The sequence below is a fragment of the Lithobates pipiens genome, unplaced genomic scaffold (assembly GCF_037356315.1).
Source record: "Lithobates pipiens isolate NorthernLeopardFrog02 unplaced genomic scaffold, aLitPip1_a1.2 Scaffold_30, whole genome shotgun sequence".
Taxonomy (NCBI): domain Eukaryota; kingdom Metazoa; phylum Chordata; class Amphibia; order Anura; family Ranidae; genus Lithobates; species Lithobates pipiens.
This window is the reverse complement of record NW_027507791.1, coordinates 163,740,117-163,757,739: the sequence shown is the minus strand read 5'-3', so window position 1 is coordinate 163,757,739 and position 17,623 is coordinate 163,740,117. Positions and strand designations below refer to the sequence as shown.

The window sequence follows — 17,623 nt, the reverse complement described above, 5'->3', positions numbered from 1 at the left end:
TCTTTTTATGTTGTTGGCGTTGATTCGTTTTATTTTTTTCGCTTGTTTCCCAAGGAGACCATCCTGGCATTTGTCAAGAGGGTTGAGAGTGCCCAAAGAGATCGCTTACAGCAGAATCACCCTGAAAGAGCCCTATCTCTTCTCTTCTCTGAGGCTAAGAAGGGTTGGGCCTAGTTAGTACCTGGATGGGAGATGGCGTTGGAATACCAGGTGCCGTATTCTTCTTTTTATGTTGTTGGCGTTGACCTGTTTTTTTTCGCTTGTTTCCCAGGGTGACCATCTTGGCATTTTTCAAGAGAGATGAGAGTGCCCAAAGAGATTGCCTCACCCTGAAAGCGCCCAATCTCCGCTGATCTCAGAGGCTAGAAAGGGTCACGCCTTGTTAATACCTGGATGGGAGACCGCCTGGGAACACTAGGTGCTGTAGGCTTCTTTTTATGTTGTTGGCGTTGACTTGTTTTTTTTGTTTGTTTCCCAAGGTGACCATCTTGGCGTTTGTCAAGAGGGTTAAGCGTGCTTGAAAAAATCTACTATGGCTGCATCACCCTGAAAGAGCCAAATCTCATTTGATCTCAAAGGCTAAGCAGGGTTGGGACCTGGTTAGTACCTGGATGGGAGACCGCCTGGGATTTCTCGATGCCATAGGCTTTTTTTTTAAGTTGTTGGCATTGACTTATTTTTTTTTTTTTTTTAATTCTTTTATTAAGTATAAGTAGAACAACATAAATATAACAGTCAACCATACAGCATGACCCAGGGTCACAATTACATGGTAACAAAAAATAGGCAGCCAAATAACTCTGGGTTCTCAGAGGGGAGTCCTACAGTTTCATGCAGAAAAGAGAGAAACCCCACCTCTGACATGTAGTACAGTATAACTAGTGCAGCTCCGTTCGGACAAATGTAATCATGGAGAACAACTGGGACCACAGCGAGCCAGCTTATCATGACCTATGTGAACCAGAGTAAAATATGAGCCGGTCGTGTCCAGAACCCTGGGGTTCTTCTGGGTCCCGAAGGCTAGTAAGGAGACAAGGCATAGTCAAAAGGGAGGACGGGGGGAGAAGAGAGTGCAAAGACGGAGAGAAAGGAGGGGGGGGGTGGCAGCGGGGAAAAAAAGAAAAATAAAGACAAAAAGGGAGGGGGGGGGGAATGCCACCCAGGGCAGACATGGCCTACGTAGGTAAACGTTATATGTTCAGTCATTTTCTGGGACAGGGGCACTGCTCACCTCCCGAATGTAGTCTCGAGTACCAGTAAAATACCTCCAGGGCCTCCATGTAACACTAAATGCCTCTTCAGTGTTGTGAAGGGTGGCGGTCAATTCTTCCATCCGGAGAATATGATTGACTTTGAAATACCACAGCACCTTGGATGGGGGCTGAGGCTGCCTCCACAGTGCGGGAATGCAGGCCCGGGCGGCGTTCAGGAGTTGCATCGTGAGGGTTATTTTGTATTTTCGAACAGGCTGTTCGGTCAAGTGTAGAAGGCACGCTGCTGGGAACCGAAAAGTTCCTCAAGGCCGGGCATGCCCAGAAAAGGTCGTTTTCTGGAACAGGGGCGCTGCTCACCTCCCGAATGTAGTCTCGAGTACCAGTAAAATACCTCCAGGGCCTCCATGTAACACTAATGCCGTGTACACACGATCAAACAAGCGGGTGGAAAAGTCCGGCAAACTCAAGTCCGCCGGATAATCCCCCCGTGTGTAGTCTCCGGCATACTTTTTTGACCCGAAAGTACGGCGGACTTAGAAAGTAGTTTTACACTCCAATCTTTCCGCCGGACTCGCATTTCGGCGGACAATCCGGCCGTGTGTGTGCCAGTCCGCCGTACTTTTGAAATGAACGGACTTTTCCCACCCAGAGAAAAGTCCGCTCATTTCGAGCGGGTCTCCAGGTAGGTGGGGCCCGCGAAGGATAGGTCGCTGGACCCGCCGTCTGGTATGGACTTAAAGGGGAACCCCAAGTCCACATCAGACCCTTGTCCGAGCACGCTACCTGGCCGGCCAGGAAAGGGGGGGCGAGCGAGCGCCCCCCCCTCCTGAGCCGTACCAGGCCGCGTGCCCTCAACATGGGGGGTGCCTAGGGGAAGGGGGGCCGCGCGGCCCAAAAGCACCTTGTCCCCATGTTGATGAGGACAAGGGCCTCTTCTCGACAACCCTGGCCGTTGGTTGTCGGGGTCTGCGGGCGGGGGGCTTATCAGAATCCGGGAGCCACCCACCCTATGTGAATGAGTATGGGGTAAAATGTACCCCTGCCCATTCACCTGTAAAATAAAGTACAAAAAAACACAACACACAAGGGTTAAAATAGTTTATTGCACAGCTCCGGGGGTCTTCCGTCTTCAGGGGTCTTCTCGCCGGACTCCTCCGCTATCTTCTTGTAGCTCTTTTGCTAGCGGAGGAGCCCGGCTTTCTTCCTCGCCGCCGGCCTCTTCTTCCGACTTTGGGGGTCTTGTCCCCCTCTTCGGTTCTTCTGCCGGGCCACCGCGCCTTCTTCTAGCTCTTTTCCAGTCTTCTGCCGCCGCCGCCTTCCGTTCTTCTGTCCTTCTCTTCTTCTTCTTCATCTTCTTCAGATGTTGCCTCGCTGAGTCCTCCGCTCACAATGAGCCAGGCGGCGGGTCCAGCGACGTATCCTTCGCGGGCCCCGCCTACCTGGAGACGCGCTCAAAATGAGCGGACTTTCTTCCGCGTGTGTGGGCGAGTCCGTTCATTTCAAAAGTAGGGCGGATAGTACGGCGGACTTAGTACGCCGTATTTGTCCACTGAAAAAGTGCCGTGTGGGCAAGTAGCCCGTTCGGAAAGTCTGACGGACGGTCTGGCGGGAAGTCTGCCAGACTAAGTACGTCGGACAGACGGCTACGTGTGTACGCGGCTTAAATGCCTCTTCAGTGTTGTGAAGGGTGGCGGTCAATTCTTTTTTTTTTGTTAAAACAGCACAAGTTTATTGAACAACTCAGTTATAACAAGGCATTACAGTAGGTACAAACATCAGCCACTTCATAGGTGACGGAACAGAACAGAGGTATCAGGAAATATGCTGAGTAGGCAACTCTTAGGGTTAAGTTGAAGGGGTGAACCCATGTGGTCGTGTAGAAACTTGACAATCTGTCCCCAATACTCCTGGACCATTGGGCATTGCCAGAGAAGATGGTAGAAAGTACCAGTCGTACAAGAGCATCTGGGACACTTCGGGTCATAGTCAGGGTGATACTTAGCTATCCGGACAAGGGTGAGATAGGACTTGTGCATCACATAGTACTGCGTTAGTCGGTCAGGTAGGTTAAGCGAAGCCTGTTTAATGTTCTCAAGGGCATCCTCCCATTCCTCCCCATCAAAGGGACCTATATCCTCTTCCCATCTCAACCTAGCCCGTTCAGTGATTTGCGCCACCAAGCGGGCCCGGAGTAGGCTGTATAGAGTCGAGATCAATTTAGTCGGTTCGTCCCCCATAATTACATCTGTCAAAGCCAACGACTGTACATTCGGGAAGTCATGAGCAAATTGCGCACGGAGCGCGTGTCGCAATTGCAAGTAGCGAAAGTGCATATGAGGGGGTATGTTAAATTCCACTTGTAGGGAGGGAAAATCCCTTACGCCCATAGGAGACACCACCTGGTGCAGATAAAGTATCCCCCTAGAAGCCCACAAGTCTACATATGGTAAGCCAAACAACTCACGAAGTAGGGGGTTGCGCCATAACGGTGTATGTGAGTGGTGATAGTGAGCTCCCAGTAATCTAAGGGCTAGCTTCCAAATACTCTGGTGGTGTGGCAGGATCCGGAACCGGGCATCCCTAACCCCACCACCCCGAAAAATCATCTGAAGTGGAGTGTCAACAGGGGATTCAGCCCTCCCGCCCACTAAGGCCTGGTATCTGTGACTATCCGCTCTATGGAGGTGATAAAAATGGGAAACCTGGGCTGCTATGTAGTATGTGTGGAAATCAGGGAGAGCCAATCCCCCCATAGAGGTCGGGTTTTCAAGTGTGTTCCATGTCAACTTATGTCTAGAGGGGCCCCAGATAAAGGTGTTTAAGACACCGTCTAATGTTTTAAAGAACGCCACAGGGACCATGACAAGGGAATGCCAAAGTACATAAAGGAGTTTCGGCAGGAGGATCATTTTAGTAATATTGATCCGTCCCATAACCCCAATGGGGAGACAGGACCATGCCTTAGTCTTCTCCCGCACATACAGAAGCAGTGGTTCAAGATTGAGATTAATATACTCCCTGGGCTCCCTCGTAACCTGCACTCCCAAATACTGGATGGAGGATACCCTGGAGAGCGGGAGAGAAGCCGCACTCCGGTCCGGGGGGAACAAGTCAATGGGTAAAACCTGTGACTTGGTCCAATTAATACGCAGACCGGAATGACCACCAAACTCCTCTATGACCCCCAGGGCAGCTCCCAACGACTGACCCTAGTCCTCTAAATACAGTAAAGTATCATCTGCATACATACTCACCGACTCCACCAGAGAGCCGCGTCAGAGGCCTACTACAGCCGGGTGTGCCCGAAGTGCAGCAGCCAACGGTTCTGCCGCCAAAGCATATAGCATATAGCATAGGAGAGAGTGGACAACCCTGACGTGTGCCACGGCCCAACTGAAAGGGGTCCGACACCTATCCATTAACCGCTACTCTAGCCATTGGGCGATAGTATAGGAGAGTAATCCATTTAATAAAATTGGGGCCAAACCCAAATTTACCCAAGCATTCCCAAAGATAATTCCACTCAATGGAATCAAACGCCTTAGCGGCATTCAGTGACAGCACCACCCTCGATCCCACTCTGTCATGCTCAGCCTGGATATTCATATATAACCGACGGATATTAATGGCCGTGTTTTTCCCGGGCATAAATCCCGTTTGATCAGGGTGAATAAGTGATAGGATGATGCCACTCAAACGGGTGGCAAGTACTTTAGCCAAAATTTTAATATCTGCTTGGAGCAGCGAGATGGGGCGGTAGGAATCCGGGGAGTGGGGATCCTTTCCTGGCTTGGGTATCACTATAATAACTGCCTGCCTTAGAGTATCAGGTAGGGACTCGGATTCAAATATGTGTGTATATAATCTCAACAATTCTGGCACTAGTATCTCAGAGTAGTGGGCATAAAAATCCAGAGGAATACCATCCAGTCCAGGGGCCTTAGCCGCTGCAAGGGATGCCACCGCTAGCTTAATCTCATCTGCCGATATCGGGGCCTCAAGAGACTCAACCTGAGCCTCGGACAGGTGGGGAAGAGAGACAGCTCGGAGGTATGCCCCCGTCTCAGTCCTCGGCCTATGTACCTGCGACTCATAGAGGGCAGCATAGTAAGCACGAAACATGGTGGCCACTGTTGGCGGATCAGTCACCTCCGCACCCCCATTGTCAGTCAACGAAACCACCACCGGGGGCTTGGAGTCCCGATGCGCCAAGTAGGCCAACAACTTTCCCGCCCTCTCTCCCTGTTCAAACACCCGTTGCTTAACAAAAAACAACTTTTGCTTAGCCTGTTCAGTGTGGAGGTGATCTACTATCCTTGTGTGGTGTCTTAATATCTGGGCCTTAGCAGGTGTGGGGTCAGTGGTGAAAAGTGGAGCGTACGTGCAGTTTAAAAGCCTCCCAGGTACAATCAACCGGAGCCGTTCCCTGATTAGTAGTAAAGAAAAACCGCCATTCATCCCCTAAGTCTTCGCTGTCACTCAAGGCGGTTAACCAGAAGGGGTGAAGCCGCCATGGTTTCGGTCCAGTAGGCCGGGTCAAGGAAAAAGTTGCCCAGCAAGGGGCGTGGTCTGACAATGATCTAGCATAATAGCCCGTGTCTACTAGCCTGGGTAACAACTGGGCGGACACAGCAATATAATCAATGCGTGACATGGTGGAGTGAGTTGCAGAGAAACAGGAGTAAACACGTTTAGCCTGATATTTAAATCGCCATAGATCTGTAAGAGAGAATTCCTGAAACGTGAAACCTAGGCCAGTGTCCCCCTGTGGATGGTCCCCTCGAGTAGAGCTCATTCTATCCACCCCTGGATTCAAAACCTTATTAAAATCTCCCAGCCAAATCGCTGGGACATTAGGGTGTTGAGCCATAAAAAATAATCCCTCTGTAATTAGTCTATGATCGTAGGGCGGGGGTACGTAATGGGCGAGAATAATGTACTATTCGCCGTGCAATAAGCAGTGTATAAATATATATCTGCCCTGTGGGTCTGTCTGTAAAGAAACCAAGGAAAACTGTGCCGTCTTAGATATCAATACAGACACCCCGCGAGAATAGGACGTATGGGTGGCGTGGTAGGCCCAGCCAATCCACGGGCGACGCAAAGCTATTAGCAATCTCCCAGTTACATGCGTCTCCACCAGAACTGTGATATCCGCTCTATAAGTTTTATGACACCCAAACACTGCCGCCCTCTTAATTTTATCCCGAATTCCCCTGACATTCCACGTCAGTAACTTAAGGGTCCCCATGGCATGGTCTCAGCCAATATCACAAGGAGAAAAATAGTACCCACACCACCTGACAAAACAGTATCCATCCCCATATTTATCAGAGTAGACATAAGACATTTGTCTGTTCCATAACCAAATAAAGCTTGTGCCATAAACTAAGCATAGAACATAACATACTGTAACATAACAACTACAACCCATCCCCACCCTCCCTGCTCTCAGCCACCCCAACTTGGCTGGAGCTCCCTTCCCAAAACAAACCATATAACACTAGGCAATGTCAGTAACAATAAGCCACGGGGGTGGACTTTGCCAGATATGGACCCAGTGACAAGACCAAATCCTCTCTCGTCATAACCCGGCTTGTAGGCCGGAGCCGGACCATGCGTCCATTTCCCACCCCACTCCCATTGGTGCGGTGCCCAGTTCAGCAGCGGGACATAGCAGTCCAGTAAAGGGCATGTATCAGGAGAAAGTCAAAGTTCTGCAGTCCCATGCAGCAAGTCCAGATGACCCGCAACCCCACCACCCACCCAGGGAAAGGGCCCAATAAAGCCCGCCAAGTGGGCCCCCCAAACTAACAGGGAGGGGGAAGGGGTACTGTGTAACAAACCAGGGGGATGCCCGCAGAGCGTGGCCATAGGCAGCAGCAAATGTTCAGTCCACAAGAGTAACGGCCATCCATTGTAGAGAGGGGGAACATAAGTATCAATTCAGGGACTGAGGTTAGTGAACCACGCATAGGCAGTCCAACAGCGATCTGCTTGCACACGGGCAAATAGAAAGGGGGGAGCAGATAGAGTACTCACAAATCCTCCAACGATTTTAGTCCCGAGGTGGCCGATTTCGAGCCGCGTCTCTCTGGTCCAACCAGGATACCGCCATCTCAGGATCTTCAAAAAAGTAGGCCCTATCTTCCCCCATAACGCGGAGTCTGGCCGGGTACAACATGGCATATTTGAGGTGATGTGCCCTGAGGCGCCGCTTAACTTCCACGAATCGGGAACGACGTTTTTGAAACTTCTGCGGAGAAGTCGGGAAACACCGATATATGTCCGTTCTGAAACGGGATGTTGCCTTTTTCTCGGGTAAGGCGAAGGATAGCATCCCTATCTCGGTAGTTTAGCAGCTTAGCAATGCACGTGCGGTGAGGTGCCCCCTCCGGCGGCGGGCGGGCAGGCATTCTGTGGGCCCTTTCGATAATAAAGGAGGTAGAGAACGCCTCCCTACCATAGGCCTTGATCAGGAGAGATTCCAGAAATGTCGCCGGGTCAGCCCCCTCTGAGCCCTCCGGTAGGCCGATGAATCGGAGGTTAGATCTGCGGGCCCTATTCTCGATGTCATCCTGTTTCTGCGCCAGCTGCTGGAGTTGTCTTTGCACATCCTCCTGGGCATGCTGCAGAGGGAACAGGACATCTTCAGCCTGACTGATCTGGGTTTCAGCTTCCTTCACTCTGTCACGCAGTTTAGCCATGTCTTGCCGGATAAGTGAGACGTCCACCTTGACCTCCTCAAACTTAGTTGTCAGTGTGGCCTGGCAGGTAGAAATCGCCTCAAGCACCTTCGCCGTGTCTGAGGTAGCAGGTTCTGCAGCCGGAGGGGACTGTCCGCCATGTTGGCCCTCATGAAGTTAGAGAAAATATATTTATGGTAGTCTAGCTTTATATAAATGGCTATTTCTCAGATTAAATAGTTATAGATATTTAATTCTTTATAGATTTTTAAAAATAAAAATAACATCTATTGTTTGGTATCTTCGATACCTGACGAATGCCTGCCTACATAGATGAGATGTTTGGTGTTTGTATTTGTAGAATGCCAGTTCGGGAATGTAACATTTTTCATCATATATGCGATTTATTCCATTGTCGTAATGTAATAATGCAATAAAGTTATTTTATCCCCGTTAGGCACTGCGTTCTGCCCGAGTCTTATTTGCGCTCCACACACTTCGGAAGTGATGTGATTACGTTCGCCTCACTTCCTCTGTGTGAGAGACGGCCATGATATGCGGCGCGTTCCACCCTATGTTTATTTGCGTGCCACGCAGTCCGGATGTGGGGCGTTCGCATCTACCTCACGTCCGGCAACGAAGGTTGGCTTTTTTACGGCCGGTTACTGATTGACTGATTGGCTGACTGACGACCGTAACAAACGCATTTATGTTCGCGCCAATTGCTGTTTCCCTTGTGATTGGCTACAGTACATACTAACCCAGAAGCATTTGTTCGTCTTCCTGGGAAAGATACGATCGGACTTATAGTCCTTGCAGCTGTTTTAACTGCTTTTTTAATACAATATTTTTACTTTTTATAAGAGGTCCACTTTGGCCATAAATTTTGGACTTGTATATAATTTAATTTAATATAAGTTAACCTTGGCTTATTGGAATGGTTTCATAATGAGGTGTGGAACGCATGCTGGCGGCCATTTTATACCGGAAATTAACTCCGGTGACACGGGCTGAATGAATCTGTGCCTAATTGGGGGTCTTGGGATTTAAGTGAGTGAGTTGCAGCTGAGTAGTACCCCAGATGACGTCTTCTACGACGAAACGCATCGGGACTCTGCTGCAATTGTGTTTTATCCTGTTAAGCGCTCAAACTACTGTACACATGTGAGTTTTGTACTTTTATTTTCTATTTGTTTCTATAAAAACGGAATTACGCTATTTTTGGTCCCTGTTTTTTTCTTCGTATGTTCTTAACATGCCTATGGGTATATCTGGCTGGAGTCAAAATACCTCTCAACATATGAAGTGATTGCCTATATTTGAGGTCCCCCTGGATAACTGGTTGCTGGGAGAATCTGCACATAGTTGCAAAAGCTTGTATGATCCCCCAAATGTAAATTTGTGAGGATCCATTAACTCCGGTAAGCCTTCAATTCGCCTGGTGACGGGAACCTCACGAGACTAATGCATGAACCTTTTTGAAAGGAGGTGTAATATATTTCCTACACACTTGTGGACTATACAAAGACACCATACACAAAGGACTCTGTATTTTACTATTGGGACTTTGTTTTTTTCCCCTTTTTTTCTTCCCTTACTTTGTCTCTTGGAACGTTTTTGGTAAAACTTTCTTTTTTATTTTTTTTTATTTTTTTTGAGTCACTTATATATGCAATTTATGTAAGAATCTATGTGTTATGAGCACTATTTTATAGTGGGATTTTTTCACTGTAATGATATAATTCTACACTTATAAGTAAGATTATGGATATTTGATATTTTGAAGCTTTGAGAAGCGCTACACTTTTTCATAACATTGCTTACGTTACACTTGATGTGTTAGCAGCTCTCTTGTGTGGCTTATTTATTTTTTGGTAAGAATAGCACAGTGTTTTGTTACAAAAATTTCTGTCACGCAGTTTAGCCATGTCTTGCCGGATAAGTGAGACGTCCACCTTGACCTCCTCAAGCTTAGTTGTCAGTGTGGCCTGGCAGGTAGAAATCGCCTCAAGCACCTTCGCCGTGTCTGAGGTAGCAGGTTCTGCAGCCGGAGGGGACTGTCCGCCATGTTGGCCCTCGTGGTCCCGCCGGAATTTTTCAAGAGATGCCGCCGCTGCAGACTGCTTCTTCGTCGGAGACATCGTCCCAAGTTATACACGGGAAAGTAACGGGTATTACACCGGTAAAGTTGCAGGTAAAATAGTCAGTGGGCACCCAGGATCACTGCAGGAGATCGCGGTAGGAGCGGAGCTCAGGTCACAAGCGTCCTACTCCAGGCCACGATCCCCTGGCGGTCAATTCTTCCATCCGGAGAATATGATTGACTTTGGAATACCACAGCACCTTGGATGGGGGCTGAGGCTGCCTCCACAGTGTGGGAATGCAGCCCCGGGCGGCGTTCAGGAGTTGCATCGTGAGGGTTTTTTTGTATTTTCGAACAGGCTGTTTGGTCAAGTGTAGAAGGCACGCTGCTGGGTTGTCTGCGATATCTACATTTGTGAGAGTTTTTATCGTCCCGGTCACCTCCACCCAAAAGTTGCTCAAGGCCGGGCATGCCCAGAAAATGTGTCCCATGATCCCCGTATCTGAATTGCACCTCCAACAAACATCCGGGATCGATCTATTCATTTTATTCAGAAGGTAGGGGACTCTATACCAGCATGAGACTATCTTGTATCCTGATTCTTGATATTGGTTTGCGATGGAAGCTTTATGTACTAAGGTCAGGATCTTCCCTATCTGTTGTGGGGTAAATGTGATGCCTAAGTCCCTCTCCCATTTGTGGATAAATGGTGGGGTCGACTCCTCCTCCTGACTACTCAATAGGTTGTACAGGAGGGAGAGGGTGTGTCGCACAGGTTCCCTTTTGTGACAGATGGATTCATAGGGCGTCAGGTCTCTAGGAGTGTAGGGGGCCCTTTGTATGGCCAGAAGAAAGTGACGAAGTTGATAAGCACTAAACAAGTCAAGCGGAGGGTCAGAAAGCTCAGTGACAGTTTGCGTGGTCGGGAGCCCTCCCGAGGGCCACACCTCTCCCAGACGCTGTTTCCCCACCACTGTCAACTGTCGCAGTTTCTTGTTGGTAAATCCCGGTGAGAAGTCTGGATTACCTATAACCGGATTCATTGGTGACGGCAGGGGAGCAATGTGTGTGCAGCGGAACAACCTCCGCACAACAGCCAATGTAGCTCCCACTACGGGGTGATCTCTGAGGTCTTTTGGTAGGGAGGACAGGAGCCACGGGGAGGTCAATAGGGGAATGGATCCATCCTCAATCTCCATCTCCACCCACTGCTTGTGTGGGCCATTACAATGCCAATCAACGACTCTCGCTAGCAGAGTCGCTCTGTAGTATTGTCTCAGATCTGGGAGACCCAGACCCCCCTTGTCCTTTGGTCTGGCAAGCAATTGCAAACGGGCTCTGGGTGGTTTGCACGCCCAAATAAAGTCCCGGAGCAGCACCTGCAGTTGTCTGAAAAAAATTGGGGGTAACCGGATCAGTAATGTCTGGAACAAGTATAAGATCCGCGGGAGGGCCGTCATTTTGAATGCATTACAGCGCCCGAACCAGGTCAGTGTTAAAGCATGCCAGTTTCCCAAATCAGATTTCAGTCTATTCAGGAGAGGGACAAAATTAAGCGGGTACAATTGCGCCAAATCCGCTGCGATGTCAACGCCCAGGTAACGTATAGATTTTTCAGCTCAGTAGAATGGAAAAGCAGAGCGTAGCCTCTTGGCCTCACCATCCGGGACCGATATATTCAATACAGCCGACTTGGCACAATTGATTTTATAGTTTGATAGGCTGCCGTATCGCCGGAGAGCCGCGAGTATATTGGGAAGCGAAATGTGTGGATTGGAGACGAAAGAAATTAGATCGTCAGTGTACGGCGCAATTTTGTGGTGTGCCGAGGGTTTGGATATGCCAGTAATATTCGGGTCATTCCAAACGTGACACATAAGTGGTTCCAGTGTCAGAATAAAAATTAGGGGAGACAGAGGGCACCCCTGCCTCGTCCCATTAGTGATGGGGAAAGAGTCCGAGCACCACTCGTTCACCCGTACCGCTGCCGACGGCGTGGAGTAAAGCGACATTACCCAGCTCATCATGTTGGGGCCAAGACCTATATGTTCCAGGGTGGCCTGCATAATGTGCCAGGCCACCCTGTCAAAGGCCTTCTCCACGTCCGTTGACAACATAAGCAAGGGCCTTCCCTGTACAGGCACCGCATGGATTAAATTGAGGACTCGGACCGTATTATCTCTAGCTTCCAACTTATTTTTAATTTTTTTGCTTGTTTCCCAAGGTGACCATCTTGGCGTTTGTCAAGGGGGTTGAAAGTGCCTGAAGAGATTGCCTACGGGCACATCACCCTGAAAGCACTCGATCTCGTTTGATGTTGGAGGCTAAGAAGAGTCGGGCCTTGTTAGTACCTGGATGGGAGACCGCCTGGAAACACCAGGTGTCGTAGACTTCTTTTTATGTTGTTGGCGTTGACCTGTTTTTTTTCCGCTTTTTTCTCAAAGTGACCATCTTGGTGTTTGTCAAGAGGGTTGAGAGTGCCTGAAGAGATTGCCTATGGACACATCACTCTGAAAGCACCCAATCTCATCTGATTTTGGAGGCTAAGAAGAGTCGGGTCTGGTTAGTATCTGGATGGGAGACCACCTGGGAATACCAGTTATTGTAGGCTTCTTTTTATGTTGTTAGCATTGATTCATTTTTTTTTTTTCCGCTTGTTTCCCAAGGTGACCATCTTGGCATTTGTCAAGAGGGTTGAGAGTGCCCAAAGAGATCGCTTACAGCAGCATCAACCTGAAAGAGCCCTATCTCTTCTCTTCTCTGAGGCTAAGAAGGGTTGGGCCTAGTTAGTACCTGGATGGGAGATGGCGTTGGAATACCAGGTGCCGTATTCTTCTTTTTATGCTGTTGACATTGACCTGTTTTTTTTTTCGCTTGTATCTCAAGGTGACTATCTTGGCATTTGTCAAGAGGGTTGAGAGTGCCCAAAGAGATTGCCTATGGGCACATAACCCTGAAAGCGCCCGATCTCCTCTGATCTTAGAGGCTAAACAGGGTTGGGCCTTGCTAGTACCTGGATTGGAGACCACCTGGGAATACTAGGTGCTGTAGGCTTCTTTTTATGTTGTTCGCCTTGACCTGTTTTTTTTTTTTCACTTTTTTCCCAAGGTGACCATCTCAGCATTTGTCAAGAGGGTTGAGAGTGCCGGAAGATCACCTACGGCCCCATCACCCTGAAAGCGCCCAATCTCGTCTGATCTCGGAGGCTAAACAGTGTCGGGCCTGGTTAGTACCTGGATGGGAGACCACCTGGAAATACCAGGTGCCATAGGCTTCTTTTTATGTTGTTGGCTTTGACCTGTTTTTTTCGCTTGTTTCTCAAGGTGACCATCTTGGCCTTTGTCAAGAGGCTTCAGAGTGCCCAAAGAGAGTGGCTACGGCCAAATCACCCTGAGAGAGCCCAATCTCATCTGATCTCAGAGGCTAAGCAGCGATGGGCCTGGTTAGTACCTGGATGGGAGACAGCCTGGGAATACCAGGTGCCGTAGGCTTCTCATTATGTTGTCGGCGTTGACCTGTTTTTTTTCCCTTGTTTCCCAAGGTGACCATCTTGGCATTTGTCAAGAGGGTTGAGAGAGCCCAAAGAAATCTCCTACGGCCACATCACCCTGAAAGCGCCCGATCTCATCTGATCTCAGAGGCTAAGCAGGGTCCGGCCTGGATAGTACCTAATTAGAGGTGCTGTAGGAATCTTTTTATATTGTTTTTCTTTCACTTGTTTCCCAAGGTGACCATTTTAGCATCAGTCAAGAGTTTTGAGTATGTCCCGAAGCGTTCACCTAAGCGCCCGATCTCAGAGGCTAAGCAGGGTCGGGGTCAGATGGGGCCAGTTATTATACTTTCTCATCCTTAAAGACACGTAAGGATCCTGAAGAACGATAGAAACCTAGTCACGTCGTTGCTGATATTTCATGTTTACAGCAATCATCTCATCTAATTGCTATTCCGACATTCTGCCTTGGTATTACTTTGCAACGCTCTCTTGAACAATGTAAAGGTAAGCTAGATATTTTGTGTATTTCCACTTAAACTCGACTTGTATATACTGTATCAATATTATCCGTTCTAATTTTGCTAAATTAGATTGTAGAGTTTGCTATGTCTAAATCCAGGTTACCTACTCACCTTTATTACGTATACTGCTAATTTTAGGATAATACAAAATCATCTTATTGATTCTTTACACGCTGCACATATTAAGAGTAATGCAATGCTACCGTGAAAAGTGTAATTGCTCTTCTCACATTTAGCTGGTATCTCTCTGCTATAGTAAACTGAATTTGTACTACAACGATCACTCATCTAATATCAGTCCACTCAGTCCTACCGGTAGTGATGGCCGAACGGTTCGCCCGGCGGTCGTTTCGCGGCGAATTTCCGACATTCGCGGTCCGCACGTTCGAACGCCTTTTTCCGTCGTTCGCCGCGGCGGACTTACGTGTTTAATGTATACAAGAACTTTAACCTTTGGTGACACGTTTATCATGTGATACAGGACAGCCAATTGAGACATGACAGCACATGGACACTTGTACATTCCCCCTAACCTATAAATACACCCGATCCGGTGGCCATTTTACATTCTTTCTTCTGTTACGATAGGGACAGGTTCCTGTGTGGAGTAGGGAGAGATAAACCACTAGCTATTTGGTACACAAAAGTTCTTTTCAGGACTGGTATAGGTGTTAGGTGTTGATAGGTTTGCTGTGCTGCTGATTCTTGCAGCAGCCTGAGTGTCTTTTGTTAGTTTAGAGAAAGGGAAAGGACGGTGTATGCTACAGGGACAGCCAGATTAGTCTTTCATCATCATCATCATCATCATCATCATTAGCTGTTACTATCAAGGTCCACAAAAGAGCTGTTCCAGTAACCACTAATCGTTCTCTTTTTTTGCCAATTTGTATAGGGACAGGAAGGAAGCAGTGTTGTCAGGCAGTGAGGGTAATTTTAAAGACTTGCTGTTATTATTAGTTCCACAAAGGTTCTTTTCAGGACTGGTATCAGTGGTACAGTAATAGGCTTGTACATGTATAATATTCTTTCTTCCAAATATAGAAAGGATATTATACTTGACTGCTGCCCTTCTGCTGCAGTCTGCTAAACATTCACAACTCACTTGTTCCACAAAAGTTCTTATAAGGACTGGTAACTTGGTATAGGGTGCTACGGTACATAGGCTTGAGTGCGGTACAGTCTGCTGTTCTGTAAGGACCGCTATCGGTCCACAATAGATAGGGTTGACGTGCACCACTGCTGACCGCTCACCTATACTGCAGCAGTCCTTCAGCGGTATAGGGACTGACGTACAGTCTGCTAATCACTAACACACAACCTGCTTGTTCCACAAAAGTTCTTATAAGGACTGGTAACTTGGTATAGGGTGCTACGGTACATAGGCTTGAGTGCGGTACAGTCTGCTGTTCTGTAAGGACCGCTATCGGTCCACAATAGATAGGGTTGACGTGCACCACTGCTGACCGCTGCCCTATACTGCAGCAGTCCTTCAGCGGTATAGGGACTGACGTACAGTCTGCTAAACACTAATACACAACCTGCTTGGTCCACAAAAGTTCTTATAAGGACTGGTAACTTGGTATAGGGTGCTACGGTACATAGGCTTGAGTGCGGTACAGTCTGCTGTTCTGTAAGGACCGCTATCGGTCCACAATAGATAGGGTTGACGTGCACCACTGCTGACCGCTCACCTATACTGCAGCAGTCCTTCAGCGGTATAGGGACTGACGTACAGTCTGCTAATCACTAACACACAACCTGCTTGTTCCACAAAAGTTCTTATAAGGACTGGTAACTTGGTATAGGGTGCTACGGTACATAGGCTTGAGTGCGGTACAGTCTGCTGTTCTGTAAGGACCGCTATCGGTCCACAATAGATAGGGTTGACGTGCACCACTGCTGACCGCTGCCCTATACTGCAGCAGTCCTTCAGCGGTATAGGGACTGACGTACAGTCTGCTAAACACTAATACACAACCTGCTTGGTCCACAAAAGTTCTTATAAGGACTGGTAACTTGGTATAGGGTGCTACGGTACATAGGCTTGAGTGCGGTACAGTCTGCTGTTCTGTAAGGACCGCTATCGGTCCACAATAGATAGGGTTGACGTGCACCACTGCTGACCGCTCACCTATACTGCAGCAGTCCTTCAGCGGTATAGGGACTGACGTACAGTCTGCTAATCACTAACACACAACCTGCTTGTTCCACAAAAGTTCTTATAAGGACTGGTAACTTGGTATAGGGTGCTACGGTACATAGGCTTGAGTGCGGTACAGTCTGCTGTTCTGTAAGGACCGCTATCGGTCCACAATAGATAGGGTTGACGTGCACCACTGCTGACCGCTGCCCTATACTGCAGCAGTCCTTCAGCGGTATAGGGACTGACGTACAGTCTGCTAAACACTAATACACAACCTGCTTGGTCCACAAAAGTTCTTATAAGGACTGGTAACTTGGTATAGGGTGCTACGGTACATAGGCTTGAGTGCGGTACAGTCTGCTGTTCTGTAAGGACCGCTATCGGTCCACAATAGATAGGGTTGACGTGCACCACTGCTGACCGCTGCCCTATACTGCAGCAGTCCTTCAGCGGTATAGGGACTGACGTACAGTCTGCTAATCACTAACACACAACCTGCTTGTTCCACAAAAGTTCTTATAAGGACTGGTAACTTGGTATAGGGTGCTACGGTACATAGGCTTGAGTGCGGTACAGTCTGCTGTTCTGTAAGGACCGCTATCGGTCCACAATAGATAGGGTTGACGTGCACCACTGCTGACCGCTGCCCTATACTGCAGCAGTCCTTCAGCGGTATAGGGACTGACGTACAGTCTGCTAAACACTAATACACAACCTGCTTGGTCCACAAAAGTTCTTATAAGGACTGGTAACTTGGTATAGGGTGCTACGGTACATAGGCTTGAGTGCGGTACAGTCTGCTGTTCTGTAAGGACCGCTATAGGTCCACAATAGATAGGGTTGACGTGCACCACTGCTGACCGCTCACCTATACTGCAGCAGTCCTTCAGCGGTATAGGGACTGACGTACAGTCTGCTAATCACTAACACACAACCTGCTTGTTCCACAAAAGTTCTTATAAGGACTGGTAACTTGGTATAGGGTGCTACGGTACATAGGCTTGAGTGCGGTACAGTCTGCTGTTCTGTAAGGACCGCTATCGGTCCACAATAGATAGGGTTGACGTGCACCACTGCTGACCGCTGCCCTATACTGCAGCAGTCCTTCAGCGGTATAGGGACTGACGTACAGTCTGCTAATCACTAACACACAACCTGCTTGTTCCACAAAAGTTCTTATAAGGACTGGTAACTTGGTATAGGGTGCTACGGTACATAGGCTTGAGTGCGGTACAGTCTGCTGTTCTGTAAGGACCGCTATCGGTCCACAATAGATAGGGTTGACGTGCACCACTGCTGACCGCTGCCCTATACTGCAGCAGTCCTTCAGCGGTATAGGGACTGACGTACAGTCTGCTAAACACTAATACACAACCTGCTTGGTCCACAAAAGTTCTTATAAGGACTGGTAACTTGGTATAGGGTGCTACGGTACATAGGCTTGAGTGCGGTACAGTCTGCTGTTCTGTAAGGACCGCTATAG

At 48.4% G+C, this 17,623-nt stretch overlaps 4 pseudogenes; all 4 read left to right on the top strand.

Annotated features, from left to right (window-relative positions):
* Positions 1-12,475: 12,475 nt before the first annotated feature.
* Positions 12,476-12,594, top strand: LOC143948158 (5S ribosomal RNA; annotated as a pseudogene).
* A 324-nt stretch (positions 12,595-12,918) lies between these two features.
* LOC143949994 (5S ribosomal RNA) lies at positions 12,919-13,037 on the top strand (annotated as a pseudogene).
* A 101-nt stretch (positions 13,038-13,138) lies between these two features.
* LOC143948204 (5S ribosomal RNA) lies at positions 13,139-13,257 on the top strand (annotated as a pseudogene).
* Positions 13,258-13,355: 98 nt separating this feature from the next.
* On the top strand, positions 13,356-13,474 carry LOC143949321 (5S ribosomal RNA; annotated as a pseudogene).
* Positions 13,475-17,623: the final 4,149 nt, after the last annotated feature.